The sequence below is a fragment of the Lepisma saccharinum genome, chromosome 14, assembly GCF_977018435.1.
Source record: "Lepisma saccharinum chromosome 14, izLepSacc3.1, whole genome shotgun sequence".
NCBI lineage: Eukaryota > Metazoa > Arthropoda > Insecta > Zygentoma > Lepismatidae > Lepisma > Lepisma saccharinum.
In genome coordinates, this window is record NC_139242.1 from 50,183,844 (window position 1) to 50,194,710 (window position 10,867).

The 10,867-nt window shown below is 39.9% G+C and overlaps 1 non-coding gene across 1 annotated transcript; it reads left to right on the forward strand.

The window, feature by feature from the left end:
• Window positions 1–4,033: 4,033 nt before the first annotated feature.
• TRNAF-GAA (transfer RNA phenylalanine (anticodon GAA)) lies at window positions 4,034–4,106 on the forward strand. The gene has a single exon. It is a non-coding gene; the product is annotated as a tRNA-Phe (tRNA).
• The last annotated feature ends 6,761 nt before the right edge of the window (window positions 4,107–10,867 follow it).

Here is a 10,867-nt window from a genome sequence, read left to right on the forward strand (position 1 = left end):
TGATGAAATTGATGAATGGACACTCACAAACATGCATGCCAGGCCAGGATTCGAACGCGGGACCCCTTACTAGGGGTTAAAGATTGCTTTATCTGCACATGATTCAAACGAACTATATCATGAAATTCCTTCCAGCACATCGACAACATTGATTGATTGTCACACGATTGGATACATTGAACGCATAGGCGTGCGCAGACCCTTTGATTGGGGGGGGGGGGGGCAAAAGCCTTGATGGAAGTTCAATCGGGGAAAGAAAAACCTCATTCCATCTCACTGTTTTATCTTTTATGTGTGCCATATCACATCGTTAGTAAAGGAAAGCCTAATCTATACAAAATGTATCTTCTTATTAAACTATTAAACTAAAACTTTCACTACATACGAAAAGATTGCATATACAATTGGATAGCGTAAACACTATTTTCTGAACCTTACAAAGAACTCCTGCAGTCTCCCAAAAATATCCTACAGTACAATGTTAGTCTTCTTTCAGTTGGTACAATATTTAAAATACCACCACTATGTTATTGACACAAACCTGCGCGTCAAGGGTATCTGATCTTGATCGTAATTTAGTTTATACATAAGACATCTTAGAGAACACTCTTTCGCACAAAGAACTTGTCACAGGAAAAACAGAAAAGGTCTTCAGCATTTTACAAAAATTACATATGTTGCAGTTGAGGTAGGTCTAGTATCAAAATCACTCAGCCACTTAGCAATTTCCCATGGAAGACGATTTAGAGCTGTTTAGAAAAAAATCAGACTTTGGCACGTAGCTCAGTCTCGGACACAATTAACTGAGCAGAAATAATCCTGATATCTTCTTCATTAGGTTAGCCTGCTCACTGCATTCGCCACATTTACAGTTTTCTGACTGAACCGATGCCGCTGACGTCTGATTCAAGGAAGGGGCAAAGTGTACTTTGAATTCTTGCTCTCTTGATTTAAACTGGACTTAATTTTGTTACGTATCATCTAGTCGGTGAGACACTTTTTTCTTTTGACTGGAGGAATTTCTATATCCAAGTAATTACATTAATTACATGTTTCAACATTGTTTGTGAATCTGGTTTCGTAACGTGTATCAGATTCACGTGGTTTTGTAGAGTGACTTTATTTATTGCGCAAAGGAGGCCAATCTTTGATGACTATAAAGTCTTGCTAACTATAACAATCGACTTAAAATGAGCTAATACCTCTTAACATAAAGCAGCGCTTTGCTCTCGCTTCAGATACTTTTGTGTTACAAGGTCACCCGCAGGATTTTTTCTCGGCGGGGGGGGGGGGGACGTGGAGTGATACTTTCCCCCAGTTAGAAATTCTCATAAAGCATCGCCAGCACTAGGCAGTGACGTGCACTGAGGAGTAGCTAGTCTAGCAGAGATAGATCAATCAATCTCACATCTCTAATTATTTTCAAATCACAATATTTATTATCTTGAAGCCTCAGTTCATATGCAACATTTCTTTCCACGCGATTCTCGTCCCTCGATGTGATCAGCTGGCAAGGCTGAATACCCTAGCTGGCTCTTCCTCCGCCTTACCAGTTCCAGGTATAGACAACTGCCCGAAGCGAGAGGGAAGATTTCTGCCTGTACCTCCCTTGCCCCTTCGCTCCCGCTCCCATGGTTGAAAGCCCGTGGTTTCAGGTCCTCCAGTCTATCTCCTATAGGACAGATAGGGGATTGGTTTCCCTTCGATTCCTTTGTAAATCCTCTAAAGAACTCAGGGGAATATTTTCTGCAGTACTTATGTTCTCTGTATTTACACAACCTATTAAACGTTGTACAATATTATGTATAATAAGGGATGTAGTTTTCTTTGTATATGAATGGGAACGTACTTGTACGTCTGTATTTGTATGCAGACAAAAATGTTATGGTTTATTTTCTTTTTTTCAAATATGGAATATATAATGATTAAATAACAAATATTTGCTCACGCTTTCTCTCGCTCTCGTTTTAGTAGTGTTTTATTTAAATATTCTAATAATTTGGCCTCCAATAAAAAAAGTGGGTAAGTTAAACAGTCATGAATACGGATGTATTAATTTGGGCAAGAAAACGCGCATTCTAATTGTTGTTGTTGGTTTGGTTTATTTTACTTCACCTTTCTGCCACATTTGGTTATCGCGAGAATGAGGATGAGTGATGATATAATGAAATTGATGAAGGGACCTCACAAAGAACAATTCAGGCCGGGATTCGAACACGTGACGGGCGGGCATTCTTCTTCCTATGTGTTGTACTCTGCAGTGAATAATGAAATAATTTGGAATGTAAAGTGTATCTCAGAAGTAAAAAAGCCAAATGAATATGGTTGAAGGAACTACAAAAAAGTGTGTTTTGTTACCTGTTCATCCCCTCGAATATATTTAATTTTTGCCACCTTCCATCACTTTTTCTAGCTGTATAGATTTAATCGCGATAAGTAGCTAATGAGCTTATGGAAGTCACGAGGGACAATCATAAACAGAGAACTCTGGACTCCTGATTTCACAGTGCCCTGCAGACGCATTGGGAGGAATTATTTGTATTTTCTTTTTCCTTTCTTTAGCGTTGCTTTTCCATCACTTTACCTAACTTCTGCCATGACGATGAACGTTGATTAAATTAAACGGATGAAAAGTGGTTACAAAGGAACACTCATGCACAGGGCAAGGCTCGAGCCCGGATCCTTCAATAACGAGATCGTGAGATGAAGAAATTAGGGAAATCAAGGAATGCAATTTTTTTGGAAAAACGTTAATCATATGCAAATATGGTGTTTCAAAAATCCAATTGAAATGTACGTACCACTGAGTAAATACGCAGTTTGCTTTACCGATACCCAAGTATCGGAATAGTTAGAGCTTTCCACTCATCCTTGTTGTCGGCCGATCTCCGTGGGGGAGTGCAAGTGGTCCCGGATCGGTACCAGGTGGACACACATAGTGGTTTGGATCCCACTTTAAACTGTGGGTCCAGTCCCGATTAGCTTTTATGTACATAAATTGGACTTAAACACCAAAACAACCAACCGCGGGGTAGTGGTTATCTCTGGCTTAATAGTCAAATCAACATGTTTTGGATTTTGGAAGGAGGGTTGGATTAACACGTGCTTCTTTTCAGTAGTCCTTCCTCATTTTGCAATCCTTTCCTTTCTTTGACGTTCTATTTTTTAGGAATACTGGGCCCTAAAGGGGGGAGGGGGATTATGACCCACACCAACCTCCCTTGGGCAAGGCACTGATTGCTACCTCAAGTGTCGACATCACCGCACGTCACTGGCACTAGGATTATTTCCATAGGCACTTAATCTGCTGTTCTCTCCCTACAATTTCAAAATTTGAATTATATATGACTTTGCGGATATATCAGGTGGGTGCCTTTGGTGTGTGAGTTGTGAGGCTATTTCTTCAATAACTGCTATCAAATATTTACGGAATGATTTTATGACGGTCACAGCGTCAGCATGGTAAGTCCATCTTCTTAATGATAGGCATGGACGTCCGGTAGGGGAGCCGTGGCCCGCCTTGAAAATGAAAGTTAACCAAAAATTATATATTTCATACCTTATAATTTCATTTCAGTCCCAGTAATATATTGTAATTAATGGAAGGACGTTGCAGGAACATGATAACTTCAAACTAAAGCAATGTTATTTTGAGGGGACAACGCTATTAAAGGGGAAAATGTGCCTCATTTCCCCGCACCCGCTCCAGAGAAAAATGCCACGATTGCACCTTCCTGAAAAAAATAAATTCTGCTGACATCGATGCTGATAGGTACTTTAAAGAAAGAAGTTTCTGCACTGTGTGTTTTAAAATTATTTTGAAAATACCATGCCTAGTTGTTATTTTTTAAAAAAAGTGGCAAACTTTTCTAAGTGGAAGCATTAGGGGGCAACCGCCCCCCTTGTACCCTCGTGCGCACCCTTGCACCCCCGTGCGCACACTTACAATTGAACGGAACTGTGCCCTAAGCGCTTGACCTTGAACTTAACTACACGAGATACGGAAACAGGACTGCATTCAAGAAAGTAGTCAGCCGAAATAGCTCAGCTGGGAGAGCGTTAGACTGAAGATCTAAAGGTCCCTGGTTCGATCCCGGGTTTCGGCAACTTTTTTTCATATCATGTCGTATCGCAATTAAATCGTTTTAATGTTTTGGATTTGTAAATAAAAATAGAAACAATATCTGACCCTGTTTTATTATGCCTTTGTCGGATTAATATTGAATTAACTCTTAAAATTATTTCTATTACTTTGGGGTACTGGCATGTAATTATTATGAACATAAAACACATGACTTAACTATAAATAATCAGGTAGATATCCGCTTGGTATGAATGAAGAAGTCACATGATTAGGGTGAACAGACACATACATGTAAAAAAGAGGACAGAGCATGGTGAAAAAGGAGGACAAAGATATAAAAAAGAGGACACCGCAACAAATGGCAACTCATTTGCCTGCCATTACTCATAATTTCATCAATATATAAAAAATCCCTACCAAGTTTTGCTCACATATAATTCTGATGATTTTTTAATCTCCTAATCTATTATTTAACACATTACAATCATAACTAAGAATATCTATAGTTTGAAGCACAGAATTTTACTCTTTCTACAATTCTTGGATATTAGAATGCAATATCACCACAAGTGAATGCAAATGTAACAAGTAAGCTTCGCTTTAACTTATTCCCAAAAACTGAATTTAAATTTTAGGTAGTTTAGATTTGGTCAAAAAAATATGATTTTAATGCCACGAACATTTCTAGAAGTCTTTCAACAGCAGGGTAAAGTGACAGCCACCTTACACTTTACCTCATATTCGTTTCTTACATCCTTTAGAAGCTGGATATTTTCTTGCAAGATCATTGATCAATTTACACTTTTGCTTCGTTATTTCATAAATGTAAATATGACTTAATAATCAAAATTCTCACTACGCGTTTCTGTATCGTGTATGTATGACTAAATTTAACTGGCCGACATCTGTGGCGGAGTGGTTAGCACACCGAGCCAGAACGCCAGAGGTCACGGGTTCGAATCCCAGCATGGGCATGGGTGTTCTTTGTGAGTGTCCCTTCATCAAAATCATCATATCATCACTCATCCTCATCTTCGCGATTAGCCAAAAGTGGCAGAAAAGCGAATTAAAATAAACCATATCAGTCAATCAAAAAGGAACTACTCAAATTACATGTGTTTCACAAGTCTCAGATTTCGAAGCAACGAGTTAGAATAATACATACTAACGACTAGGGGTGTGCAGGACAGAACTTTTTTTTGGTCGGGAAGGGGAATCCTTTTAAATCCCGACGTTCGGGATGGGTAAAATCCGCAGCTGTGGAAATCGCGAATTTTACGCCATTTCCTCACCCCACCCCCCATTTCTGAAATAAAAGCTAACAAATTCAGAGAAGTGTCAAGACACTTACAATGCCGAAAACATAAAGAAATTACCACTTTTTAAAACGACCATTTGGAAGTTCCGAACTGCTCGGGATCCCGAAATGTCTGGAAATCATTTCCCGATGTCGGGATCGGGAGGGGAATTTTTTCCCGACTTTTCTGGATCCCGCACTCCCCTCAGTCGGGAAAGTGATCATGTTCAGCTCCCAGATGCTAGGTGAGCATTGCTCTAATATTTAACGCGGCCCAAGTGATATGAATACCATTATGTGTGGAAGCATTCTCTATGCAGAACATTTGCTACGGTAGATGCTATACTCTTTCTAAAAAAAGGAGGACATTTACCGATTTCTAAAACATCCGCCCGGACGCAGGACAGACACCTAAAAAGGAGGACATGTCCGGATAAAAGAGGACGTCTGGTCACCCTACCATGGTGTAGTACATTTGGTTTAAGAACAATGTTCAATGCCGTACCAAAATCATGAGTACTGGACAATAAATCCCGTTCTCGTCTCGATATGGTTCCCATCCTAATGACAAACCGTTCTTGTATTTCAGAAAATTCATGAAAGCAGCAGGATTGGCTTGTTGGAGTGAGCCGCGCTCACACAACATCTTGTAGTACTAACTGATCGAGAATGATATTTTGACTGTTCTTGGAGAGTTCCGAAGCCTCTCTTGAAGCTGCTTGTATATTCACAATTTCTTGTTCTAAAGTGTGTCAACCAAACAAACATAGAAATCAGAATTAATAATTTCCAACCAGAAGTCTGCATAATTCCTGCGTACATAGAATTTAGGAAGGCAGCGGAAAAAAATTTCGTGCAATAAAGTCTTGAGAGGTGCTCTTCCTTTCGGTGTAACGTTTCCCATTCGGTGTCCACTCTAGTTTAAGGATTTCCGATTGGATGAAACAGGGAGGAAAGCAGTTGAAGTATGCAAATGTAACCTCGTCCACGGGGCCTTTTAGCCATCTGGTTGCATGCATCTCCTTTCCCTTTGGCCATTTCTCGCCAAATATCCTCAGATATCGACTGAACGATTTAAGATATCATTTGAGCGCTGGCCTCGACTATCACCATTCCTGCTTCAGGAAAGAGGAACAGAAGGAATGAAAGGAAATGTGAAAGGGAAGCGAGAGTTTACGACCAATCGTCTTTTTTCCCGCTTTTCGACGAGGAAGAAGAAAAGAAAGAAACAGAGGGAGATATTCTATGCTGGAATCGTTTCAGATCATTGTTTATCGTGGCGTTGCAAAGGAATAGAAAAAAGGTTGAGGACAAAAAAGAAGTTTTCTAAACGGAAACCAATTCCAGACGAATAGCTCACTTGCAGGCTTCTCGGCAACTTTGAAAATCATCGGTCTTCTATTAAGATGATATCGTCAACTAACACGCTGCACCCTTGCACGTGGTTCTGCCTGATTTATTGCTTTCTCTGCTGCAAAGGGAGAGGGAATGAGAATAATAAAAGAAGCCAAAAAAAAAAAAAGGGAAGCTAGCTTCGTTTTGTTATTCCAGAAGAAGCATGGCGCTAGTGCTGACTTATTCGCGTGTTTTCGTTCGGCGATAGAAACGTCAATGTCTCTTCCCGAGCTGCAAATTAAGTTCGTGAGAATTCTTGAATTTATGGAAAGGCTTTGGATCGATGCCGACAGATTAGTTTTTATCATTTAAGAAGGAAAATTTAGTTTATGCCATGTGGAGCAACTTCAGCATTATATACAGAAAAGTATCGACGTATCGAAATATGAGACCTAACCTTCTACGTCTGCCTCTTAGCTCAACTCATTTTAAAGAAATGCTCAAATTCAGTGCATTTTATTTGATCAAGAAATGGTTTGCAACGGTCTATGATCTTGAAGCTGTCTCATAATGAGGGAACGGATTTTTTAGGTCTATAAAATTGAAAAATATGTTCTAAAAACAGCGGAGATATGTGGCTGAAAGTTAAAAATATTTTCATTCAAAATTGTGTCAGATACCCACTCATCAGTGATAGCAGGTCGTGAGTTACTTGTTGCATTCTGTTGATTACCATGAGCAACACCTTATTTCCAAATTACCCATCGAAAATGCACGCCAATTATCTCTGAACAATGATTTGTATTGTAAAAACGTCACACGAAGTCAGATGAGCATATTTGAAGTGAGTGATGCCATGCACACTTACACCGTCAATTTCACTTACATGTTTGGGGTCTTGTCATGTAATCAATCAATCCCAGATAAAATAGTTTAAATCGGCAATTGTATTGTAATCACACTCTAATTGTTTAGTGTAATATGTTGCGTGCGTGTGCTTGCTTCATGAGAACATCTACTTGGAAAGCTTGCCTTGAGAGTGTGGCCAACACGTAACTTTATTATGCACAGTACCTTCGAACTACGAGTTTCTAATTGTGGGCATCCATCATCCAGACACCGTATCCATCATCGGGAATTATTCATGCTACACCATGTATTTTATGACCTTCTATGTAACACGTTCAATGGTCGAGCACTCTTTCGCAGAGGACCCGTTTCCGTTCGCTTGCTCCACAGACTCCTGGAACAAAATAGCATAGAGTGCTGCAATGAGCAAATAGTTTGCACGGGCAACGCTAGATGGCACGCAGAATTGATAGTTCTTCCGCTCGAGCGAAAAACGACCGAACGAGCGAAATACACTCGAACCCTATTAGTAGACGCATTTCCGTAATTTGTCTACGGTAGTGGGCCCTCAAATATGGATCGTGAAGTAAAAGACGAAGTGAAATTGAAAAATAACTGAACATAGTCATCATCTCCATGTTAAAATGCAGTTTGTGTATCTTACCGAGATATGTGAAAATGAAATAGATGATTATTGGCTGAAACTACCAAGGCTGACATTTTAAGTTTGTACGATTATTTTCATATTGAAATGATGTTCGGTTGAATGTTATAACTGCATTTTATTATTTCGCATAATATGACTATCCTTTTCGGTAAGTGAACAATGATGTACACGTACTTCTTGCACTGTGATACTATATTTGTAATTGCTTAGACAAGTCTGTCAGCATGTGTATCCATTTTACGTTTCGGTCTGTAGATATTGCATACTTTCATATGTGCTCCATTTGAGTCTTACGAAATTATTATTTAGAATTGTACTTGCATGGAGTGGTTTCCTTCCATGTATGGGTTTTAGGTAGACAGTGCTGCTTATTAGGCTCCGAAACACGGGATGATGCCAATCATTCCACTACGAGTGCGGTTCGAGCGTAGCACTCTCGAGCGTGGAAGATTTGAACGAGTTTGGGCGAGTGAAAGTGGTCCGATGCAGTACCATGGCAGTTCTCTAGTGTAGAAGTTTGTAGATAACCTTAAGGCGCTCCCAAACTATTACATATATCTAGAAAACAGGGAAAGTAAACGACACTAAAGATCACAGGAATGCTCTAAAAGGAGGTAATTCAGGATTTTTGAATAATGGAGCAGTTTTTCTAAAATAGAGAATTTTTTGATAATATTTGTTTTCCCATGAACAGCCAAAGCTCACTCGAAACCCACTCGACTTCAGTGTAAATGATTTCATTTGTTTGTTCTAAAAATGAATGTCAATGTGTGAGCTCCCGATTTTTTTCAAGGAGTGAGAGAAACCGAAGTCGCTACCCACCCCGAAAACAAAAACAAACCAAATCTGCCGAGTGGAGACACAATACAATCAAAATTCAATTCAATTTTTCGAAAGCATGGCAACACTTTTTTCATTCTGCTTCATTACGTTGACAAAATGTTCTCTCCCTCATTATCCATTGTAATTCAGTTCCTCTTATTCCTTCTCGCCTCGCTGGATTTACAGCGTTGCTCCCTGAGATTAAAAAAAAAAAGAATCTGCGATCAACTCATTTGCGTTGGAAACGAACTTCCTCCTCCGCAGAGCTTGTAACTGCAGAGCTGATGGAGTCTTATGAAAATTCATGCAGGGACGTTTCGTGGTTTTCTGTAGACATCGTGATATGAATTTTTTAAACTTTACAGATCCATCTGGTTGAGTGTGTGTGTACAGTTTTTTTCCTCCCCGCTTTTGGCCTCTCCAATTTGATAATTGTAACCTACCGCTTTGTAATCAAGAGGTTCCGGGTTCAACGGTGAAGGCACATTGCACGGTTCCACTTTAAATTGTAGGTCCAGTCCCTATTGGCCTCTCAGTGCATAAAGTGAACTCGGAACAAACTTTTCATCCCTTGCTTTCATTACTTCTAGCCTCGCCTGATGTATCATCACACCCCCCCCCCCACACACACACACCCCTCCCCACCAGTGGCGTATACTGAGTCCAAGATCTGGGCTATCTCACTGTCACGTGGTCCTAGGCTATGGATAGAAATAAATTTACCAACTCCTAAGAAATCAGGTTGCCAACTCATAGGAAATCAGGTTGCCAACTCATAGGATATCAGGTTGTCAACTCATAGGAAATCAGGTTGCCAACTCATAGGAAATCAGGTTGCCAACTCATAGGAAATCAGGTTGTCAACTCATAGGAAATCAGGTTGCCAACTCATAAGAAATCAGGTTGCCAACTCCAGAATCAGCATCATCGTCTCACTGATATGAATAATATTATTTACAATTTCTGATCGATTTTTCTCCTGTATTTTATTCTCTAGACTTCAGGCTTCGCAGATAGCATAGCTAGCCTAGAATATACGCTCCTGCCCCCCCCCCCCCACACACACCACATATATGCTGTAGATAGGGCTAATTGCAACTCTGTGTATAACATGTGCGAGTGTGTGTGTCCAATACTCCAAGTGGTTACCGATGATATGCTTACTTCTCATTCTTGTCTCAGAACAGAGAGAGAGAGATAGCATGAATTCGTTCACCTAACAGACACTAGCAGACGAAGTAAATTTTACGGCAAATTCTAACAGTGTGGTTTCCAGGAGAGGGAAAAGATGCCACAGGATGGAACAGGTATTAGAAGATGGCTGAAGCATCCCAACCCCTAGCAGCACGAAGGGAAAAAAGTTTGATTGATTGATTTGGTTTCTTTTACTTCGCTTTTCTGCCGCTTTTAGCTAAGATGAGGATGAGTGATGATGTGATGACATTGATGAATTCACAAAGAACACCCATGACCAGGTTTGGATTCCAACCCGGGACCTCTGACGTCGAAGAGCGATGGGATAAGCACTCCCCCACTGAGGTCAGAGAAGGGAATAATAATAATAAGAGTAATGAAAAAGTAGTTTTAGGGGTATAAATTCGAAGTTGGTGGTCCTATTTAGAAACGTTTCCTACAGTATTTACGTGTGTGCTTATCGATGAACAAGTGAAAGAACAAAGTCAAAATAAAAATGAAGGGAATGACAAATTGGGATACACAGTAAACATTCAAAAAATGGTAGAGAAGTGGTGGCATGGTATACAAAAACTCGATGTTCGAGTCCTAGTTGAGCTTGCATTTTCCTTTAACTTTC